Here is a 17,298-nt window from a genome sequence, read left to right on the forward strand (position 1 = left end):
TTAGCTTCCACCCCCCAGTGAAAACTGGAATGGGGAAAACTACCCCCCCAAGTTTCCAGGTTTTCTTTTTTTATTATTATTATTTATTTATAAATTTCAAATTTACAATTCAAGATAAATCTTGTACAGAAAGTGATTACATCAAATGAACAAAGAAATAAACCTCATAAATTTACATAGGAGTTTCCAGGTTTTCTACCCCCACTTCCACGCATTCTGTAACAGCCTTTGTAAACCCTACATCCAGGGGGGAAACCTGTGATAAATATAACATAGTAAGACAATCATAATCTTTTATAAGGGAAGCCTATAGTTTACTTGGCATATAATGTGGATCCCTATAATGCAACACTTGAATCCAAGAAAGTAGGGCTACACACTATACAAGTCCTTTGATAGTTTTGTTTTTATGTATTATTTTGCATGTTTTATTGAAATCTGCTTGATTTCTGATGGGGTAAAAGTTTCAAAAATAAGCAAGCCTATACCTCTATCTTTGCCCATCAGCAGCTTAGCGTAGCTTAAACTGGGGGTTTTCCCCCACCAGAGGAAGCGCTGTATTGTACTCCTGTAAAGTTTCTTCTCACACCCTAAAATGGGACCAGGTTTGCGCCAGAAGATGTATGAGGAGAGACTAGAAGTCTTGAATATGTATACCCTAGAGCAGTGTTCTTCAACCTTTTTACACCTATGGACTGGCGGAAATAAAAGAATTATTTTATGGACTAGCACAGTGATTCCCAACCCTGTCCTGGAGGAACACCAGGCCAATCGGGTTTTCAGGCTAGCCCTAATGAATATGCATGAGAGAGATTTGCATTTGATGGAAGTGATAGGCATGCAAATTTGCTTCATGCATATTCATTAGGGCTAGCCTGAAAACCCAATTGGCCTGGTGTTCCTCCAGGACAGGGTTGGGAACCACTGGACTAGCAAACTACTAAGAGTGAAATAAAAAACCCCGTCTCTGCGAGCTCGGTCCCCGCAAACCATCTGATCCCATCCATACAAGCTTCAAATAGTTATGATTTTATATTGAATGTATTTTATTAAAATATAAAAAGAAACAATATTATGGGAGGTCCTATGCACTGAAATCTGTTTACATTATATGATAAACCATCCTCCTAGGTTATGATTTGAGGGTTTTGTGATTAACTAGAGGATTTTGTAAAAATGATATATACAAAGTAGTTAAATATGAGTATAAAAGATAAAATAAAAATTTTTAAGTACATTTGTGACTAATTCTAAATGATAAAAAAATATATTAAATGATTTCCTATAGCCCTATACACTAAGGTCATTTTAGTTTGGGTAGGATTTTTTGAAAAAAGATCCGTGTTTTCTGTCTTTGAATAGTATAGATTTAGGACAGCATTCACTGTACTAACAGAACATAACATAATTGTACTAAAGTTTTAGGGCTCCTTTTACGAAGTCGCATTAGTGGTTTAATGCGCGTAATAGCACGTGCTAAACTGCCTGCTGCACTAGCCGCTACCGCCTCCTTTTGAGCAGGCGGTACTTTACCGGCTAGTGCAGGGGTTAACGCGTGATAAAAAGTCATGTGCGATAAAGCCGCTAATGCGGTTTCGTAAAAGGAGCCCTTAGTGTTGTAAGCGAGTACATGATTGGTGGTTGGCAGTTTAGGTCCTGTGAGTAGCGTCGGTCATTATGGAGCTCATGAGTAGCGTTGGACATTAAGGAGCTGGATTTGTGAAGAGGAAGGTTTTCACGGCCTTCCTGAAGTTCCATAGATTGACTAGTCTAATGGATGTGGGGATGATATGCCAGAATTTGGGTATAAACTGTGAATAAGAGCGTTTGCGGGCTGCTTCAGATTTGAGTGAACAACCAGGTGGCAGTGTGAGCCCTCTCTCTGTTTGAGATCTCAGTGATCTGTTTGGGACGCAAATTTGTAGTTTTGATGTCATGTAGTTCAGTGTCAGCTTGTGGAAGGTCTTGAAGGCTTGGACCAAGGCTTTAAAGGAGCAGCGTTTTTGGATAGGTAAGCAATGCATGGATGTTAGTACCGGGGTGACATGGTTTTGGAAGCCTAGGTTTTTCAGGAGACGAATGGTAGCATTTTGTACACTTTGGAGGCGGGAGAAGGTTTTTGTGGGTAAGCCCACTTGTAGTGCGTTGCAATAGTCTAAGTGGGATAATAAAAACGCATGCAGTAGTTGGGCAAAATCAGTTTCTGAAAAATAGGGACGGATGCACTTCAGTTGACGGAGGTAGTAGAAGAATGAAGACACTAAGTTTGATACGTGATTTGAGAGTGATAGATTTGAGTCCAGCACCACTCCTAGGCTGCGGATGTTATCTTTAGTCCCCAGGAAAAGGATGGGCGGGGGTATGTGCAGGTGTCTTTGTGTATCCAGAGGAGTTCAGTCTATGAGACATTAAGTTGTAGTTTATTTGCAGTCATCCAGTTCTTTATTTCAGCTAGGCAGCTATGGAGTTTTATGATTTGTGCTTCTCGGTGTTAGCCTAAGGCAGGGGTAGGCAATTCCAGTCGAGAGCCGGAGCCAGGTCAGGTTTTCAGGATATCTACAATGAATATGTACGAGATGGATTTGCATGCATTGCCTCCTTGAGATGCAAATCTATTTCATTCATATTTATTGTGGATATCCTGAAAAACCTGACCTGGCCTAAAAGAAGGTAGAGCTGTATATCATCTGCGAATGAGTGGATTTTGATTTGGTATTTTGTAGCGATTTCAAGTACTGGTCTGACAGAGGTTGAAGAGGAGTGGAGATAACAATGCACTTTGGGACAATCCATAACGGAGTGGTTTTGACTCAGATAGGGAGTGTCCTAATAGTACTCTCTGTGATCTTTCATTAAAGAAGGAAGAGAGCCAAGCTAGTGCTATATCATTGATTCCAATAGATTGTAGTCTAGATGGAAGAAGCGAGTGATCAATAGTGTCAAAGGCGGCACTTAGTTCTAATACAGAGGTGTCAAAGTCCCTCCTCGAGGGCCGCAATCCAGTCGGGTTTTCAGGATTTCCCCAATGAATATGCACAAGATCTATTTGCATGCACTGCTTTCGTTGTATGGTAACAGATCTCATGCATATTCATTAGGGAAATCCTGAAAACCCGACTGGATTGCAGCCCTCAAAGAAGGACTTTTGACACCCCTGGTCTAATATTACCAATAATGCATCTTTCCCCTCATCTAGAATTTTCCAGCAGTCAAGATGGAGAGACTGGCATTTGTTTCTATGAAGTCTCTTACCTGTGTGAGTACTATCTTTTCAAGTATTTTTGAGATAAAAGGAAGGTTTGAGACTGGTCTATAGCTGCTTGGATTTTACGGGTCCATGGTGGATTTTTTTATAACTTGTCTCACTACAGCAGATTTCCAACATTTTGGTATTATGCCTGATTTTAGGGACTCGTTTAGTAAGGGCAGGATGGAGGACAAGAAGATTTTGTTGGTAGCTAGAAGTGTTGTGGATGGGCATAGGTCTAAGATCGAGGTTGTGGGACGTAGGGATTTTCAGATCATCTAGGGAAACAGGTTTAGGGTTTCTCTCTTTGTTAGGTTGTCCTTGTGTGAAGGTGTTGGGCTGTTTGGCAGAGCTTTGGTCTCTACATCTAGGGTGTCTCATATTTTTGATATCTAATCATGGAAGAAAGTAGAGAGGGATTCACTGTCTAAGTTTGTTTGTTGGTGTTGAGGTGGTCCTTGGGAGGAGGAGAACAAGTTTTTTGACAGCGAGAAGATGGCCTTTGATTTACATGGGAACTTAGAAATTAGTTAGTGAAATGTTCCTTTTTGCTTTCGAGTATCGCTAGTTTGTATTCTTTCAGAAGGCTTTTCCAGGTGGATTTGTCCTCAATGCTGTGTGTTCTGCACCAAATTCTTTCTGCTTTCCTAACTTTCCTTTTTAGTTCTCTCAGACTTTCTGTGAACCAGGGTGATGTGAAAGATCTTGCATTTGTTTTGGCATCTTTGGCTTTCGCTAATTTCTCAAAGAGTGATTTTACGCCAGAGTGCTATATCTGCACCTTCTTTCTAATGAATTGACTATGGGACCTGTATTTAGGTCTAGTTTGGAAATGCCAAGGAACAAAGCGTGAAGGTTTACTGACTTTGGGTCGAGTGTGGTTGTTTTTTGTGATGAAGAATTTTCTGCTGTTTTTCTTGCTCTTTATTTGTAGTTTGAAGGTGATTATGTGGTGGTCAGTCCAAGGGACCTGAATGCTACAAAGAAATATCATGCAACAGAATACTGAAATCACATATGATAGGAATAGTGTTAGGGGAGTGCAACTAGGGCAACTGCCCCCTGGTCAGAGAGACCCTAAGCCAGCTGGAAGCTAAAGAAGCACTGCCTGGGCTTTGCAGTCCCCAGTTATGTCTAAAACCAGCTCTAGCAGGGTACATATTTCAAATCTGATATATTCTAATCACAAAATAGAAATAAAATTATTTTTCTACCTTTTGTTGTCTCTGGTTTCTGATTTCATCTTCTTTTCACTCTCTTCCTTTCAGCATCTGCCCTCTCTGTCCCTTCAATCCAGCATTTGCCCCTTCCATCCACTGTCTGCCCTCTCCCCCTTCCATATGGTATCTGCCTTCTTTCTATGCTCCTCTCCCCTTTCCATCCAGACTGCGTCTCCTCTCTCCTTTTTACATGATTCATTCTGCTCTCATCATTTTTCTCTCTCCTACACCAGATCTAGCATCTTTGTCCCTCTCTCCTTATTTCTCTACAGACCCCCTTCACATAATCAATCTCTCTCTACTTTCTCATTCCTCTGTCTCTCCCCTTTCCCTCATCAGATCTCTCCATTCCACCCTGACCCCTTTCCCTTTTCTAATCTCCCTGCCAGCTGTCTCCTTCCTTTTTTCCTCCTCCCCTGTCCAGCAGTAATTCTTTCCCATTCCCTCCTCCCCTCCCAGCAGCATCTCTTCTCCCTCCCTCTCTCCAGGTCCAGTAGCAGCTATCCCTTTATTCAGCAGCTTCCCAGCCTCCCACAGTGGCTTCCTCCCCTTCCCTCTGCTCCCCTCAATACTTGCCTGCAGCAGCACCAGTAGCATCAGCGCAGCAATTCACTTAGGAAGCCTTGGGGCTTTTGCTGCGTCACAGCCTGCCTCTGATGATGCAACTTCCTCTTTCCTCAGAGGCGGCACAACCCAAAGGACCCAAAGCTGTCTAAGCGAATCGCTGCGCTGATGCTATTGGCGCTGTTGTAGGCAAGTATTGAGAGCTGGGAAGCAAAACATCAGAGCTTCCCTGATCTTGCCCGCCCTGCGCAGACCGACAGAAAATTTCTGCAGACCAACACCGGTGCGCAGATCTGCAGTTGAAGAACACTGCCCTAGAGGAAAGGAGGGACAGGGGAGTTATGATTCAGACGTTCAAATACATTAAAAGGTATTAACGTAGAACAAAATATTTTCCAGAGGAAGGAAAATGGTAAAACTAGAGAGCATAATTTGAGGTTGAGGGGTGGAAGACTCAAGAGTAATGATAGGAAATTCTTTTTTACAGAGAGGATGGTTGATGCGCTCCTGAGTAGTGCTGCCCGATTCACGATTTTAATCGATTCATCGATTCGAATCGATTCAATTTCCCAAAAAATCGGCCTCCCGATTCAATGATTAACCCTTTCCTCGTATCTTCCAAAAGCAGGAGCTGCAGCACTGCCTCTTGCTGGCCATCCGCTGCCGCTCCTGCTTGAGGGGGAAGAGTCAGTCAGAAAGGCCTCCCCCAGCTTCCCCGCTCTTACCTCCTTAAGTCAGCTTGCAGGCTCGTTGGTGTTATAGCGATCCCTGCAGCTGCCCATTGTCCTCAGTGGCACGTTCTCTCTGCTACGTCCTGCCCCTGCTCTGACGTCAGGGACAGGATTGCGGCAGAGAGAACGTGCCACTGAGGACGACGGGCAGCTGCAAGGATCGCTATAACACCAACTAGCCTGCAAGCTGCCGTGTTAACTTAAAAGTAAGAGCGGGGAGGATACAGGCTTGCAGGGGGAGCAGGCATTCGTGGCGGGGAGCAGGCTGAAGAGTGCCTTCACGGCAGGAGGGCAGGCCATTGCGGGGGGGGGGGGGGAAGGGCAGGTCTTTGCAGTGGGGAGCAGGAGAAAAGAGTACCTCACTGCAGGGGGGCAGGCCTTTGCGGGGGAGGGGGGCAGGAGAAAAGAGTGCCTCACGGCTTTTGCGGTGGGGCAGGTCTTCGTGGCGGGGAGCAGGCCGAAGAGTGCCTTCATGGGGCAGGCTTGTGCAGAGGGAAGAAGAGGAAGAGTTCCTTCACGGTGGGGAGGTAGGCCTCTGCAGAGGGAGGAGAAGGAAGGAGTAAGAGAGGGGAGGAGAGATGCCAGACCTGGGGTGAAGGGAAGAGAGAGACCAAACAAAAAAGAGGGGGAGGAAAGCAAAGGAGAGGTGCTGGACTAAAGGAGAGAGGGAGAAGAAATGCAAGACCTCAAGGGGAAGGGTACAAGAGGGACAGATACTGCTCCAAAGTAGGTGGGCAGGGTGCAGGATGGCAGGAGAGATAGTAGGAGAAAGCCTGTACCTGGGGAAGGGGATACAAGAGTTAAGGAAGAGAGAAAGAAGAAGCTGGATATGGGGAGAGATAAGATGCTGGACATGGAGGGAGCATAGGAACAGGGACAGTATTGGAGAGGAGAATAGGGACAGGGACACAGAAGAGAGATGTTGGATGAAAGGGTAGTTGAGAAAAGGAGAGATGGTGGATCTGGGGATGGTGGTGTCCATTGCTGCAGCTGCGGGGGGATGGAGATAAAAAAAAAAATAAAGATGCCAGACCTCTGGGGAGGAAAGGGAAACAGAAATGGAGCACAGAGATGGACACTTGTAAAATCATAAGTGTCCAAGACTTGTGCGGTTAAGGCAGAGCTTACAGGAATGGGACAGGGACATTGAGTTCCTGTGTGGATAGGGAAAAATTTGTCTCAGAACCACCAGCAGACTGTTTTCAAGATATACCATGGAATGTCCACGACATAGCTATGCAAACAGCTAATCTACTTTATGGTTAATTTAAGGTTATCCTAAAAACAACTCCCACGTGTCTGCCTGAAACTAAACTGTTTTGTTATTCAACTGGTTCAACAGCAGGTTTATTTCCTGTAGTATTAAAGGTCAAGCCTTGCTCTATAACTATTCAGCTGTTCCTTATTGCTAAGATTTAATAATTGGGTTTACCTGATTAAAGATGGCTGACTAATCAGCTGTTAAAAGACATATTGCTCCACCCTCCATAAATACTAGGAAGGGAAATAAAATTCCCTGCATAGTTTGAATTATGTCACTGCATTCCTATTTTACAAGCTCCCAACAAGCATAATAAATATGTACACACATGTCATCATACATTGTTAAAACTTTTAGAGAACGCACATTCTAATTTCATGATATGGCAGGAATATAATTTTTGCATACCTCTCCCTCCCCTCCTTTCTTTTGAATTTTGCACACTGAAAAATCTCTCATTTCAGTTGGGAGTAAGGCCAGTGTAGTTAAAATAATTAATCAGCATAGAAAAATTATAGCAAAAATAAATAAATAAATAAATCTGTACTACTAAATTGTGCTCTCATTAGTAATGTTCAGAGTGCCCTTGGTTGATACCAAGCATCGCTAATAATGCTTGCTGAATTATAGTAAAAAGTCATCTGTACTACTTGGTTGGAAGAATGAAAGCACAAGGGATTAGGGGTACACCTGTTATATCACCCTCACTCCATTTTTTTATTCATGAATATTAAGTAGGGTCAACCACTATATAAAAAGGTAAATACTGTACATATTTCTATTAATAAAGATTACTCTGCACGATTCTGCAATAATAACACGATAACATAGGGTTAAACCCAACACAGCTAAACATCAAAAGTTCTACAATAAACATATGAAAGTACTTGATGTTTACTTGCAACACACCTTAAGAAACAACTAGCACATGCGAGGAAGCCAAAACTAAAAGATGACAGCTCTTATGTGTACACCTCAAAGCCTCCATAGGGTAAATCATACGCCTGAGGACTTAATAAGTTAACCCATATGCCGAGCTCAATAATTTAGTGTTATCAACCAATCCCCCAGAGAACAGTCCTCAGCTGTCACAGGATATAATGATTATTCGCCTGAGCGATCATCGTGAAACATTAAAGCAGAGCCCACTGCCAAACTTGTGCTGCCTTTCAGCGTACCTCTCTCTTCCTACACCAACCGCCGGGATTCTCCAGCAAGCGCAACACTCCACATGCAGAGATATCAAATCTCACACGCATTTGGCTGCCCTCGAACGCTGAACACCCCTCTTCACGCGCATTCAAGACCCCCCCCTCCCCGAACCCCCTCCCCCGCGGTATGGCATCTAGCCCCCTTCTCTTCCACTCTCCCTTCTCTCCTCCCCGTCTGCGGCTCGGCATCTCGCCCTCATTCACAACTTCCCCCACCCCGTCATACCTTCAAACGAGTCTTTGAGCTCCCCGGCAGCCGCAGCAATCCATAGAGCCTGCCCGCGACCGACCCCTAAGCTTTCCCTCCGCCGAGTCCCGCCCTGCCGGAAACGGGAAGTTGCGTCAGAGAGGGCGGAACGCGGCAGGGGAAAGTTACGTCAGAAGAAGAGGCAGGAGGCGGGAGAAGGAAAGCTCGGGGACGATCGTGGTAATTTGTATAAATTACTTCCCCTTAAAGACAAGTTTGAAGGTAAGACAGGGGCAGTTTAAGAACGAGGATGAGATGGGTGGCGAACTGAGAGAGAAAAAGAAATAAGGAAGTCGATTGTTGAGTGTCTGCTGCCTCCTATTTACCTCTCACCCTACTTGGAGACGTTGAAACATCAGATTAGACTCGACCTTGACGTACTTTAGGTCCTTGTGTTGGGGTTGGCCGGGAGCTGCCTAGAAGAGAATAGGATCTATTAGAAATCTCTAAGGAGATAGCTCCCAGATCCTCAGTAAAAAGCATCACTATTCTGCAAGTGTCTCCTAAATTCATGCAGTTGCATCCAAGTTGCACTTGTACTACTGTACATTCCCTTGTGTGCTGGCTTTGAATCTGTAAATGTAAGATCTTTCTAAGCCTTGGAGCTTTATTTTGCTGTTGTTGCAAGTTCATAGCATTTGCTGTGTGAGGCATGTTATGTACAGTATATGGAAATAGCTGGTCTAATATTGGTACACTTCCTTACACATGCTCCTTTTGTGTGGATGTATTTACGCAAGTGTATGTAGGTTGTATACTTTTAAGAGGTCTGCCTGTAGATGGGTACCAGCGGTCTACATTTAGTTGGGACTTTTGTATACTTGTGTATTTTATCATAAAACTAGCTGATCACCCTATGGTTGCCCGGATATTATTTTTCCCAATCTTCTGGTATCGATATAATTATATTCAGTGATTACACCTGGTAAAACATAAAGTATTTTATTTCGTGGACATCTTCATTTTTAGCAGCAAGAATAGCCCTGTCTTTGGGGCTGAACTTGGACTTAAACGGTATTGAGAGTGTCAGTATTCATCTCTGCGAGCCCGAAATCTATGGATTAGACACCAATATCTCTTGTTTTTCAATAATTTTTACATATCCCACCCCCACAGTATTTATTCCCAGATAGTAAGTCATATGTATACCAAGTTTGGTTGAAATCTCTCCATGGGTTTCAGAGTTATGCTGGAACATACACACAGATACGTCCAATTTTGATATATATATATAGATAGATAGGCATGTACCCACATTAGAGTACATGCACATAGTATACATACTGGGGAAAGTGTGGCGTAGTGGTTAACGCTACAGCCTCAGCACCCTGCAGTTGTGGGTTCAACCCCATGCTGCTCCTTGTGACCTTGGACAAATCACTTAATCCCCCCATTGCCCCAGGTACATTAGATAGTTTGTGAGCCCACCGGGACAGATAGGGAAAAATGCTTTGAGTACCTGAATAAATTCATGTAAACCATTCTGAGCTCCCCTGGGAGAACGGTATAGAAAATTGAATAAATAAAAAAATAGTTGTCTCTAAGCATGATTCGTTCATTATCTAAATCCATTAACATACTAATCCACTGTCTAGTGATCTCAAAACTAGACTACTGCAACTCGTTGTTTAAAGGTATTACGGAACGGGAGATTAGATGTCTTTAGATTATACAGAACACTGCCATCAAACTTATTTCTAAGGCTAGCAAATTTGATCCCGTACCTCCTCTCTTGTTAAAAGCTCATTAGCTGCCAATTGTTCATAGAATCACTTCTAAAACTGTCCTGTCCTTTAAAGCTCAAACATCAAAAGTGCCGATCTTCTTAAACTGTTGACTCCTTACTCACCTTCATGCTCACTTAGATCTGCTGATCAATTTTTATTTTCTACTCCATCCCTTAAGATAATCAGTACAAAATGCCCTGACATTTTTTCCGTCACAGATCCCCAGCTATGGAATGCATTAGTTACCCTTATAAGAGAAGAAATAATGCTGGATCGATTCAAAAGCAAATTGAAATGCTACTTATTTTAAAATGCTTTCAACCTACAATAATTAATAGGAGAAATTTTTTCTTTTTTCCTCCTCTTATCATTCCTCTTTTCCCCTACCGTGCTGTTTTTATCTTTAGTGTTTTCCTTTCCTTTATAAAATGTATGTCTCTCCCTCTTTCCTCTTGGTTTGTATAGATTGTTTTATTTTTAACTTGTGATATTGTTGTCTGTGAGTTTAGTCTATATTGTATTTCCCTATATTTATTTTATGTACATTGCTTAGGAAATGGATAAGCGATTTATCAAATTTGGATAAAAACATGAAGAAATGTGTCATTCTGGACGGACTGGTAAACTTTTTAATCTCTCCCCCTTCACTAGAGGGCTCTAAGTTCTCCAGGAGCTTCAAATCACATCGCTTTGCCTAAAAACTGGCAGGGATGGAGTCCTCAAGCTCCTTTACCAATAATTCATGCCAGGATTATACTGGATGGGTGCCTGACGAGTGCCCTTGCGCCATATGCCATGCAGCACATATAGGGGGCTGGGATCGAACGGCTTAGCCTCCTCTTTGCTCTCTAGGGCTGAGGAAGAGTTGGAGGGGTCTGCTGGTTGGGAGTAAATTCCTTGCAGAGCCCTGGAATGGTGGTCATCCTTAACGCAGTGGGGTGGAGGCCACGAAGTCCAAGAGACACAAGCTGGAGTCATCTAAAGGAGACTCCATGCTGCTAAACATGGCATTTCTCTGTAATTTGTCAATCTAATGTGGAGAGTCTTTCTGGATGGCCAAAATTCCCAAGGGGCTTCTAGCAGCGCATGAGAAGACTGGGGTTCCCAGGACGCGTCTGCCTCAGTGTCAGAAGCTGATCAGGCTCTGGTAGGCCTTTTGAAAGGAGACGAAGGATCTTTTTCTATGTCCTGTCGCAGAATGAGCCCTTCCTGTCAGGAAATGCAGGTGCTTCTGTGCTAGATACAGTGGTGACCCTCAGTCAAGGGCTGTTTAGAGCCTTGGCTGTGTTAGAGCTTATCGCTGACTCGTGGTGGGCATTAAACTTGGACTCCCAGCAGGTTCCTCTGCTCCCTGCTCTATAATGAGCGGAGTGAAAGCCCAGAGCATTGGGATACACCTGAAAGGTCCCTTAAAGTAGTCAAGACAATAGCTTGGCTGTATCCGATGGCATAGCAGTGTCTGCAGCTGTTCGCTCAGCCCAGAGTAGATTCCTTGGTATCACAGGTAACCAAGTGCATGTCCCTACCAATTGAGGGAGGCATGGTATTAAAGGATATGCATGATCATAGAGTGGATGTGATTCTTAAAAGACAATTCAAAGCAGCTGTAGCTGCTTCCTTTGTGACATGTGCCTATCATACCAGGTTGTGGAGTCTTGAGCTGGCAGAGGGTGAGCCTTTACCCCAGATGGTATTAGCTGGAGAGGATTCTGTAGCTGATGCTCTATAAAAACATCAGCGTCATGAGCAAAGTTTCAGCTTATTCAGTCTCAGCCCACAGAATGCTCTGGATCAGGCAATGGGTGGGAGATTCCACCTCTAAGGCTACCCTCAGCAGACTTCCTTTTAAGGGACAAATGATGTTCAGAAAGGGGCTGGATGATCTCATGACCAGCATGGCAGATCGGTGGCCAAAATCTCTACCTGCCAGATTCCTCGCGAGGCTCCTGGCAGTCTAATTTTTGTGGCTCCAGGTGCTTTCAGTAGTTCTTACGAGGAGCCTGCTCTCAGAGATACTTCCAGGGATCTAGACAGAGATTCTCAGGTTCCAAGCAGAACTAGGCCTCCAGTTCTCATTCAGCTACAATCTCTAAGAAAGCACAATGATGCCAGGTCCAGAGACGTTCCCCTAAAAATAGGGGGATGGCTCTCAGATTGTGCAGAGGCCTAGATGCAGATGTCATCAGATCATTAGGTACTGGAGATCATTCAGAGCAGTTACAAGCTTAAGTTCGCCTAGTCTTGATGCACTGGTTTGTGGACTCCCTGGCAGGGCAACCAGAGAAAGCATGCAAGTTAGTGGCTACAGTTCAAAGGCTGTTAGATATTCAGGGCATAGAGTCTGTGCTGCCCAAAGATTTGGGCTTGGGCAGATACTCCATATACTTTGTCATGCCCAAGAAAGGCTCAGATAATTGGAGACCCGTTTTAGATCTTGCGCACATCAATGTCGTGATAAAAGTTCCGTGATTTTCCATGGAGACAATACGATCAGACGGATTTGACATAGATCTACCTGCACATTCCCTTATTTCTGGACCACAGAAAGCTCCTGAGATTTTATGTCCTGGAAAACCATTATCCATTCTCAGCCCTTTCCCTTTGGGCTGGTGACAGCACCTCACACGTTCACCAAGATGGTGGTGGTAGCTGCCCATCTGTGCAAGATTGGCTTGCAGGTTCATCCATACTTGGATGACTGGCTGATCAGAGCTCCATTGTTCCTCCACCCTTTACAATCTGGATTCAGGAATAATCACAGCACCGAGATGGTGGTTACAGCACTAGTAACATATGAAAAAGAATCCAATTTGGCCTAAGCAGTGCATTTGAAGTAGTAGACTTTGATCAAATGTCTGATATCTTCAGCGACCCAGTCCTTTCCTAGTTCCAAGGTTTCCTAACCACTTGGCACTATGCAGCACGTAAGGAGAGAATTTTCTGATAGCTGGCACCCTCCAAGCAGGGTCTCCCAAGGATCCCCACTTTCACCATCAGTGTTAAACCTCCTAATGCAGTCCTTGGGAACTGTCCTAGATCTGAACAAAACATTTCACCTATGCGGATGACATAACGCTACTACCTGTAATGACTGCAGTAGTCAATACCATCACCACTCTCAAAAAAATGTGTGTCACAGAAAACTGAACCTCGACCCACCACCTCAAACTAAATGAGAACAAAACCAAATTTCTTTGGCTAGGACCCTTGACTGACCCACGCTATACTCCAAGGATCACAGTAGATGATGCAGACTTTCCACTGGAATTACAATCCCAAATCTTAGGAGTAGAAATAGACAACCACCTATCCATGAAAAGCCACATACAATTGATGAGAAAGCTAAGATCCATCAGAAAGTACTTTCCAAATTTTAATGCAATTCCTAATCCTCTCTCAACTAGACTACTGTACTATAACGCTAGTTCTTTGATCTAAAATATAACTATCACATCTACAACTAGTTCAAAATTCAATGGTAAGACTCATATACGGACTATGAAAATTGGAATATCTTCAGCCCTACTATAAGAAACTACATTGGCTGCCGATAACCACAAGGATAAAATTTAAATTGGGCATCACTGCCTTTAAGATCCTAGGAGGTAATGCCCCCGACTACCTAACTAGAGCTGACCGTCCTTCTCCAGGATGCCGCCACAGATATTTCACATGTTATCTGCAAACATGCTAATGAAGTAAACTCAAAATAGAATGTAAACTAATATAAATTGAAGAGGGCTTTTTGAGGTAATATTCATATTTAAGGCCTTTCCTTTTTTTTTGGTTTTTGTTTCTCTTCTTGATTGATTGCCTTGACATTAGACCTGCTCCTCTTTAAATATTGGGGTCTAAGGAAGATACGTATTATTTCTTAAAGTACGTAATCTTGTCTTTTGAATTTAATTACTGTTCTGTGTTACTTTAGCAAGTGATTATACTCGTAAAATTATTCTTGAAAATAAAAAAAGATTGAAGAGGGCCATTGAAGCAAAAGGTCTTGTCCCCATTCCCGCGGGGCAGTGTAAGGTCTTGTCCCCATTCCTGCTGTAAACCAGTTGCAAATGTCCCCGTGTCATTCTCTAACCTGTATCTCAGAAACCCGATTTACTAGCTGAATTTCAATTACAGATCTGAAATCAACATCATTAAATTAACTAAGAACACTTCTTAAGATCGCAGTAGCAAAGAAAAACTTTTATTTTGTTGACCAGTGTACGGATTCGGGTCCAGCAAAAACACCTTTGATTTTAGCTTCACTTTTCTCAAAACCAAATGTACTTCTTAGGTGCTGATTGTGCAGTAAATTGTCCGCAGACATAACAGAAATTATCAGCATGGCTAACACAACCTCGTTTGTTCATAATTGACAAATTTGAATTGTATTTTGCTGTATGAATTTAATATTCTTTTTTTTTTTCTTTTTTAGGATGTTTTACGAACGCTGGTGATGAATCAGGAGTAAAGATCCCTGGATTTTTACCACAAAAAAAATCCCATTGGCTTTCTCAAATGAGTGTATCCCTTGGGAGGCATGGACCAAGGTCAATGTGGAACTTAGCCAATGAGCAAGAGCGACAAGGGGCAAAGCTTGGTGAAAAGATCAACATTGTGAAAGTGATAGCATCTGTGGCATGTACAAGATCTGACAATTAAGTTTGCAAACTTGCCTCCGTGCACTTACATTGGCAGCACTGTACAAACAACTCGGTAAGGTTTCATAACCTTGGTGTATCAGTGGCTCACAGCTGTGTTCGTGTCAACGTGTGGTGGTGTCTTGCTGAGTGGCGTTCATTATTATTGCGCGTTTTGGTGTGCTGTCACAAGAATGTTGGAGCTTGAATTAGAGCAACGAACAAATATTAAATTTCTTGTTAAACTTGGCAAGAGTGGAAGTGAAATCAGGGACATGTTAGTCCAAGTTTATGGGGATAATGCCATGAAGAAAACAACAGTGTACAAATGGATTAAACGTTTTGCTGTGGGGAGAGAAAGCGTTGCTGATGAAGAAAGGCCAGGGCGGCCAGTAACGAGCAGAACTGATGAAAACATTGCAAAAATTCATCGAATTGTGCGTCAAAATCGTCGGCTGACTGTGAGAAGCATAGCAGACCAAGTAAACATCGATAGAGAAACAGTTAGGAAAATCTTAACTGAAAATCTAGGCATGAGAAAGGTGTGTGCAAAAATGGTCCCGAAGGAGCTCACCGATGATCAAAAGCAAAGGAGAGTCGAAGTTTGTCAAGACCTTTTGGAGAGGCAAGACGATGATTTAGGCTGTGTTATCACCGGTGATGAAACATGGGTGTACCGATATGACCCTGAAACAAAGTGTCAAAGTGTACAATGGAAGTCTGCCAATTCTCCACAACCATAAAAGTTTGCATTTATGCCTGTTCACAGTTGGAGGTGGACTTTGGGGTTTGTTTTTTTTAACTGTATATGTATGCAATTTGAAAAAATATTACTAAGCAATATACTGTTGTATAGAAATATGCAAAGATACAAACTATTATCATTGCCATCATCTGCTGACATGTTTTTGCACAGTTCCATGGAACGTGTGCTTTGGTACTCCACTTCTGCTGGAAGACCTGTCATTACTGCTCTGCCCTTCTCTTCCCCCAATAACAGCACTTGGCAAAGGGGGGGTGGGGAGCAGGTTTTAGATGAACAGACCAGCACCAGAAGAGTGAGTGCCTCCTTTGTTATGCTGATAAAGGATTGGGACTAAAGAGCTTTTTTGTGTTCTCTTTGGTGTGGACTTAATGCTGACTTTCTTTTCAGCATCTTTTTGCTTTTTTGAGTATTTTTCCTTGTTTTATGAGGACTTTGTCTACTGTATCTGTTTTTATTAGCCAAGGATAATATGGTTCATTGCAGATAGACTTTACAGATAATTTGACAGAACTAATCTTGTTACTTGTCCTTTTTTTTGTATCTGTTCCTCGGTTTTTCTAGAAGGACTTGGCCTTTGTAATTTGTACTGGTTAACTAAGCCTTAAGTTTATATATCACTTGGTCAATTAAAAAAGACAAATGGTAAGTATATTATATGATGTGATTGTTGAAATGAAACTTGATTTTAATCATATTATTGAGTCCTGGTTTGGTGAATATAACTGTGATATACTGAGTAACTGCCCTGACCATGTTCCTATGAAGGTACTGGAATCACCGCCCCCATATCCACCAGAGAGTTCAGTTACCATTACTGCCTCCCATTTGGCCAAGGCTGAGCATAGGGACTCCAAGAAAAAAATATGCGATGGGAGAGAACTTTTTAAACTTGTAACCTTCTCGAATAATATCTAGCACTAATCTGTAGTAATCTTGACTCACTCTGCAACAAAATGGGACAGCCGTCCCATGATGCCTTTGGTGGAGTGAACTGGAACACCATATTATGAAGGCTGAGGGGTTACATAGAAACATAGAAAATGATGGCAGAAAAGGGCCACAGCCCATCAAGTCTGCCCACCCTATTGACCCACCCTCTTAACGAAAGGACTGCTTCTGACTGAACTTAGACTTTTGAGGAAATGCAGCCTTGCCTGACCTATAATGTTTAGTATCCTGGAAGCAGAGACGTGCCTACAAGGATCTAAAAGTTCCCTTCGGCTTATCCTCCAGTAACTGCTGAGCTTTGGAATCGCCAAAATAAAAAACCCAATTTTTCCAAATCCTTACCAAACAAAAGCTTCCCCTTGAAAGGAAGCTTTACCAGCCTCTGCTTGGCAGCTACATCCAAGGCTCAATGATGAAGCCACAAGAAATGTCTAGACACAACCACTAAAGACATCTGCTATGCGGTTGTCCTAATAAGGTCATATAGGGCATCTGCTAGATACGCCAATCCCGTCTCAATATCAGGAAATTCTGGAGGAAGCAGAGAAGCGGATTCCTCCATGTAAGTCATAATCTGTTGCACCCAGCTAAGACATGCTCTAGCAGCATAGACGCTACATACTGCTGCCTGCAAGGCTAGAGCTGAAATTTCAAAAGACATTATCGAGGAAGCCTCGAGTTTTCTCTTGAACGTCTTTTAGGGTGACACCACCCTCTACTGGAAGAGCAGTTTTTTTTAGTA

The 17,298-nt window shown here is 42.9% G+C and overlaps 1 protein-coding gene and 1 long non-coding RNA gene across 3 annotated transcripts in view; one reads left to right on the forward strand and one right to left on the reverse strand.

The window, feature by feature from the left end:
* The window catches only part of RC3H2 (ring finger and CCCH-type domains 2), a 219,623-nt gene extending 210,998 nt beyond the window's left edge, over positions 1–8,625 (reverse strand). The window contains exon 1 of one of the 2 annotated variants that reach the window (XM_033961628.1): positions 8,461–8,625. The gene's annotated coding sequence lies outside the window, so the exon portion shown is untranslated. Of the gene's footprint in view, positions 1–8,201; positions 8,313–8,460 lie in introns of those variants that run through there. The other variant, XM_033961629.1, reaches the window with a different exon arrangement.
* On the forward strand, positions 8,206–16,302 carry LOC117368216. The gene is made up of 2 exons (XR_004540927.1): positions 8,206–8,703; positions 14,638–16,302. It is a non-coding gene; the product is annotated as an uncharacterized LOC117368216 (long non-coding RNA).
* The last annotated feature ends 996 nt before the right edge of the window (positions 16,303–17,298 follow it).

Source organism: Geotrypetes seraphini, chromosome 10 (genome assembly GCF_902459505.1).
Source record: "Geotrypetes seraphini chromosome 10, aGeoSer1.1, whole genome shotgun sequence".
In the NCBI taxonomy this organism is placed as follows: Eukaryota; Metazoa; Chordata; class Amphibia; order Gymnophiona; family Dermophiidae; genus Geotrypetes; species Geotrypetes seraphini.